The sequence below is a fragment of the Callionymus lyra genome, chromosome 19 (genome assembly GCF_982586985.1).
Source record: "Callionymus lyra chromosome 19, fCalLyr1.hap1.1, whole genome shotgun sequence".
Classification (NCBI taxonomy): domain Eukaryota; kingdom Metazoa; phylum Chordata; class Actinopteri; order Syngnathiformes; family Callionymidae; genus Callionymus; species Callionymus lyra.
The window spans coordinates 2591457-2598335 of record NC_141836.1 but is presented as its reverse complement, the minus strand read 5'-3'; the positions used below and the strand labels follow the sequence as shown (position 1 = coordinate 2598335).

At 39.7% G+C, this 6879-nt stretch overlaps 1 long non-coding RNA gene across 1 annotated transcript; it reads right to left on the bottom strand.

Moving 5' to 3' along the window:
• Window positions 1–5073: 5073 nt before the first annotated feature.
• LOC148058927 (uncharacterized) lies at window positions 5074–6102 on the bottom strand. The gene is made up of 3 exons (XR_015709394.1): window positions 5703–6102; window positions 5539–5634; window positions 5074–5471 (listed from the first exon to the last, which is right to left on the bottom strand). It is a non-coding gene; the product is annotated as an uncharacterized LOC148058927 (long non-coding RNA).
• Window positions 6103–6879: the final 777 nt, after the last annotated feature.

Sequence of the window (6879 nt, the reverse complement as noted above, 5' to 3'; positions counted from 1 at the left end):
TGAAAAAGGCTCCGAACTGCAGGTCTTTGGACATCAGCTCGTCCTCCACGTTCTCCAGCGCCCACTTGTGTTCCACGATCTCCAGAGCCTCCCACTCGCTCTGACGCAACACGGGAGAGCAGAGGTCACGTGACACCATCCAATCATCAAACTGCCCACGATCTCACCTTGAAAGCTTTGTTGGGGTCGGGGGCATCGCCATGGCAGCGCCGGTCATCTGGTCCTGCATGATCCTGTATTGTCATGTTGGTCATTTGGTGACCTTTAAAAAACATCTTTTTCAGCAACTGGGCTTCATCAAGTATCAAACAGATCACACATCACACCTACCATGATTTTGTTCAATGAGATGAAAACTTATTTGATGTTCAATCCAGTGTTCAGGTTGACTTCAGTGCTTATGTTTTAGTAGAAGTGAAGCTGTGGTGCTTTAGTTTAATACATGGACACAGCACTAAACTTTCTTGTTGGTTGTTTTTTTACATTTTGGGATCAAGCGTCACTTTTTAGTAATGGGAGAATTATTTCTCTGCACTGTGCGAGTCGTCCCAGAGCCATTGTTCAGCCTGAAGCCAATACGTTTTTAGGTTGAAAAGTTTGCCCCCCTGAAAAAATGTAATGCCCCCCCTTAAATGTTTTTCTGCAGCCGGGTCTGTCAGTGTTATACTAGATCCACTCAGTATAAACTGTTGTCAACATTGAAGTCAAATCATCTCCAGAAATGATACTTTGTGATGAAGTCTTAATGTTAAAAGAGACAAATGTAATAATATCTTTAATGAATCAATTCATGTACATTTATATCAAACCTGCTATTCCCTGCATGATGGGATCAGAAACACTAGAATTCTACTTTCTCGGTACGTTTTAGATTTACAACACATGAACATACAGTAGATCTGACTTAATTATTAAGGTCATGTATGTCATTAATCATTTTTCTACTTCATGACGACATCATTAAAAGTGTGAACTGCAGTCACACTGCAAGTTTATGTCCATAATCCTTAGATATTCTCTCCAAATGAGAACAATTTAACAGAAGAGTTTAACATTACCTTGGCTGTAGTCATGCTCTGTAGACAGAAGCTTCACCTGCACAGGTGATCTCATTAGCTCGTCCTGTCTCTCCACCTGCACGCAAAGCAACTTGTACTCTCTGCTGCCCTCTAGTGTTGCTAAAACGATTTATTATGTCCAATAAACAAAGCTATGAACATAAGCATGACACAAATGTATTCTGCCTATTTTAAATTTTGACCTTTTTTCTGATAAGAGTAACTGTCAGGAGTCTTGATGTAAAACGTCACTCAAATTTGTCATTTATTTATTTCTCTCACAGGATTCAGAGTCAATGTTCATTGCACAGAATTTCCATCTCCGTCCTTCTAAAAGGTTAAAATTCTCCACTGTCTACAGTTGTTTTAATTCATATGTATTGTCCTTTATCTATAAAGTCTTTTTAAAATGTGTTTAAAAGTCATTTGATATGACCTTATTGTCAATAAGCATCCCTGTATCGTTCCTATTTGAATTGAGGTAACAGCCAACTGTGTGAACTCTTCCCACCTTTTCTACTCACCCTCATGTCGACTAATGGTTGGGATTCTTTTTCAGAGTAATCCTTGTCTTTACTCTTCATTAAGAGCAAAACTCTTGTCAAACTCATGTCCTCCTGTGGTCTAATGGTGGAGTCTCAGCTCAACACTTGCACAGTCATTGGTTCAAATCCCAGCTCTTGCATTTTAATACTCATCACTGTTTATGTTAGTTGGATAAATATTAGAATGGAAAACTCTCATATGTGGCTGAATAGCTCATTGGGATCAATACCTGTATTGCAGAGTTGAGATCAAGAACAGCTGTAGGTTCAACTCCCACATTTTACTGAAATTCTCATTGACAATTGAGATGTTAAGAAAGATAAATGGGCTTTAAGACATTTGTAAGTGTGGTGAATTAGCTCTCTGGGATAGAATCTGGTATTCCATCTGGTAGGTTGTGGGTTCAAGTCCCACTGACTACATCTCTGATTTTATCACTTCTGTCCAAATGTTCGACATAAATATGTCCTAATCAAATGATCATTTGTGGACAGTGCTGGTTGTGTGGTTAAACCAAAAGTCACTTCACATGTGTTGACTCCCTCAGGTTGTGGGATCAAATCCCATCAATGTGTTATTTGATTTTATCACTTCTGTCCAAATGCTAAACATAAATATATCCTAATCAATTAATTGTTTGTGGACAGTGGTGGTTGAGTGGTTAAACCAAAAGTCACTTCACATGTGTCAACTCCCTGAGGTTGTGGGATCAAATCCCACCAATCTGTCATTTGGTTTTATCACTTCTGTTGAAATTATACACATAAATATATCCTAATCAAATGATTATTTGTGGACAGTGGTGGTTGAGTGGTTAAACCAAAAGTCCCTGCACATGTGTCAACTCCCTGAGGTTGTGGGATCAAATCCCACCAATCTGTCATTTGGTTTTATCACTTCTGTTGAAATTATCCACATAAATATATCCTAATCAAATTATCAATTGTGGACAGTGGTGGTTCAGTGGATAGAGCAAAAGTCCCTGCTCATGTGTGAAGTCCCCAAGGTTGTGAGTTCAAATCCCACTGTTCCACAAATCAGAGCGGAATCCCAAACATATGATGTGTTCAGACATTTGCATGAAGTCCTAGAGTGGACAAAAGATGGAGTGACTTGGTACAAGGGTGAGTGGGGCTGAGTAAGGTGGATGATGGATGAAAATTGGAGAAAAAAAAGAAAAATATCAATTTTTCATAAAATAAAAATATTTTATTTTGCTTCTTGCACATGACTGTCAATCACTTCTCACTTTTGATCCTTGTCCACCATCTTTCTTTTGTCCTTGTCCACCATTTTTCATCCTTGTCCACCATCTTTCTTTTGACCACCATCTTTCGTTTATGTCACACCGCAGCTTAGCTCACTTTAAACACATCAGTGTTCATATGTTTGGGTTTCCGCTCTGATTTGTGGAACAGTGGGCTTTGAACCCGCAACCTTCGACTTCACACTTGAGCTGGGACTTTTGCTCTGACCACCGAACCACGGCTGTCCACAAATAATCATTTGATTAGGATATATTTATATTGAATGTTTGGACAGAAGTGATAAAAATGAGAAGGAAGGTTGGTGGGATTTGAACTCACAACCTTCAACTTCACACTTGAGCAGGGACTTTTGCTCTGACCACCGAACCACGGCTGTCCACAAATAATCATTTGATTAGGATATATTTATATTGAATGTTTGGACAGAAGTGATAAAAATGAGAAGGAAGGTTGGTGGGATTTGAACTCACAACCACGTGGTCTTCACAATGAAGCAATGACAACTGCTCTTACCACTCAACCAGAGCAGATACTATGATGACTGCTGAATTAACACTTTTACACTTTAAATGTAGACTTGTGTAGTTAAAAGTGTCAGTGGGGTTTGAACCAACAACCTGCAGAACTGAAAATTGCAGCAAACTAACTCACTGAGCTAGAAGTTCTTGATAGAACCATTGGTAATAATAATAGAAGACAGAGAAGTCAACGAAATGTCATCAAAATGAAGACCAATCATTGAAATATTAAATAATTAAACTTGTTCAGGTTGTGTCGCCCCCTGCGGGATCACAAGAGAACAGCCTGTCAGGTCTTCGATAACAGGTCGACCATGAAGGTGAAGGAAATAAGTGGATTTGAACCCAAGTCATAAGAGGTCATGGATCTTAAAAAAAGGACAAGAAGTGTTACCACTGGACCACGAAGGCTGAGTTGTTGCCACAGAAGCTAACTTATAAGACCAGGTGACACTGAAGTTGAAGTGAAAAAGTGAAATAAATGGGAAGTTAAAGTGAAGTGAACAGGAAGTCAAAGATGCCAAATTGGTAGTTGAACTCATTACAAAGAGTAGACTAAAGTGATTCAAAGTGGACATATCTGGGTATTGAACCAGCAACCTGCAAAATCCAAAAATGCAGGCAACTTAGTCACTGAGCTATAAATTGTGGAAGAAGATGATGGTGATAATAATAGAAGACAGAGAAGTCAACAAAAGTTTCATTAACATGAAGATGAATTCTTGAAATAATACAACTTGATCAGCTTGTGCCGCCCCCTGCAGGATCACAAGAGAACACTCACTCAGGTCCTAGATAACAAGTCAACTATGAAGGTGAAGGAAATAAGTGGACTTGAACCCAGGTCATAAGAGGTCACGGATCTTAAAAAAGATCAATCACTGTAACCACTGGACCACGAAGGCTGAGCTGTTGCCACAGAAACTAAGTTATAAGACTCATATGACACTGAAGTTGAAGTGAAGTCAAATTTTCAGCATTGAATTGACGCATCGAAAAGAAGACGCTCTCATGTCCTCTAGTGTTCATTGAAACAAAGGTGAATATAAAAGTGGTCAGTTATTAAATCCTGAAATATTTACTAAACTGTTTGTACTTTGTGGTCTCAGTGAGTCACATTTATCTTCTTAATTCCACAAATAAACGCAAACATGAATAATGTATAACGTGCTGCAGAAGTTACTGCAGACGCTGAACCAGCTGATGCAGTCGTCGCTGATGAAGGAACAAGAAACTTTCTTTTTTTTCCCCCCCAAGTACGTTTATTGAAAATAGTTCAGTCATGGATACATTTGCACTGTGATATTCCTCCTTTTATTTCAAACAAACCTGTTCAATTAAATACAACAAAAACATTGAGATAAAAAATCATGACATGAATGATTCTACATGTTCATTATATCTCACACTGCTAACAGTACTTTGAGTACGAAATGTATATAATATGTTATTATATATAGAAATATGTCAAATTCATAATTTATGTCGAACTATACCTAAATATATTAAAAAAAATTTAATAAAATTATTTTACGTTCTTTTTTATTGCAGTTAGAAATGTTGTCTTTATTATATATATTTAGACTCGTAGGCTCCGCCCACTGAACTACCAACATTCATCCAATCAAATTCAATTTTGAATTAGACCAATTCATTCATTTATTTTTCTCTCATTGTAACTGACAAAATCACTGCATTCTTTTATTATAACCACTTTTATTTGCACGTTTTCATGACTAAAAGTAAGGGAAAAATATGAAGTGATGATTGAAAACACATTCTTGATCAAACCAGTGTCACATCAACATCATTTCCACACAATCACGGATGTTTCGAGGGTTTAAAACTGATTTGACCCTTTTTTTTTTAAATACACACACTTTCACATCTAGACGTTCATAAGGCACGACGGCGGCGTCGAAGGTCGTTCTCTGGAGGTTCTTGAGTTGATCTCAGAAGACGGTGGCTTTCATGTCTTGGCTGAAAAAGGCTCCGAACTGCAGGTCTTTGGACATCAGCTCGTCCTCCACGTTCTCCAGCGCCCACTTGTGTTCCACGATCTCCAGAGCCTCCCACTCGCTCTGACGCAACACGGGAGAGCAGAGGTCACGTGACACCATCCAATCATCAAACTGCCCACGATCTCACCTTGAAAGCTTTGTTGGGGTCGGGGGGCATCGCCATGGCAGCGCCGGTCATCTGGTCCTGCATGATCCTGTATTGTCATGTTGGTCATTTGGTGACCTTTAAAAAACATCTTTGTCAGCAACTGGGCTTCATCAAGTATCAAACAGATCACACATCACACCTACCATGATTTTGTTCAATGAGATGAAAACTTATTTGATGTTCAATCCAGTGTTCAGGTTGACTTCAGTGCTTATGTTTTAGTAGAAGTGAAGCTGTGGTGCTTTAGTTTAATACATGGACACAGCACTAAACTTTCTTGTTGGTTGTTTTTTTACATTTTGGGATCAAGCGTCACTTTTTAGTCATGGGTGTCAAGTTCTGTGAGTGTTTGGACCACAACTATGCCTGAACTTGAAAAGGGCTTGACCACTTGTCAAAGGATGCAAAGGACAACTCGATTCTTTCCCTTTGGTTTTTTATTTTCTTCTGATGATTTCAGTCGAATATTCCAGTTCGGAATATAATTGTCAATAATGAATAGGTTGAAAACCTTTAAAATAGAAACATTAGCACTCAGGAGCAAACATAATCCTCTTTAAAAGTAGTTTCTTTCCTACCAGTTGCATCTTCTGGGTGATCAGGAGCTGTGATCATGTCCCGTTTTCAGGAGCAGGTGAGAGAGACTGACTGGGCTCAGTCCAAACATTTAGGCCATGCTGTTCTGGTGGGTGCGCAGGTAAATTCGGTCCTACTGGCAACACAGGCCAGGATGTTGGTCCCACCAGAGTCTTTTGCACATGTTCGCCCTCTGCTGGTTTGGAGTGCAATTGAGTCTTGACTTGACACCTCCCACTTGACCTCCTGGTTGACAAACCCAAGGAGGTCACACACTTGCATACTGTGCTGGATTTAGTTTGCTTAATTTTCAATTCTGTCGCTGTTCTTCAATTGGAAGCAGGACAACTATCAGTCTAACATCGCTGTGAAGAACTGTTGCAGGTATTTTGGTTGAAAGCCCATTCACTTTTTGATTGAGCTTCACGGTTGAGACTGGGTAGCTTGGAAAGGTTCTGACCTGCACATCCCTTGCCATCCCTTTCTGGTCAGTGTTGACGCTGATGACTCTGGCAAGCCTGAACTGACCTGAGGGCGTTTTGGTCAGCCAGCCAAACGACATCTCCGATTGCCACGTTCCTGTGTGCTGTGTGCCACTTGGTCCTGACGAACAGGTTTCTCTGGCTCTGGACCTGGTCATTTGAACTGAATTAATTGCCTCTTCTTTCGGTTTACTCCTGGCTGAAGTCCTGACCAACATCTTCTTCCACTTTGTGGCAGCTCTCCATACCCAAGCAATGACTG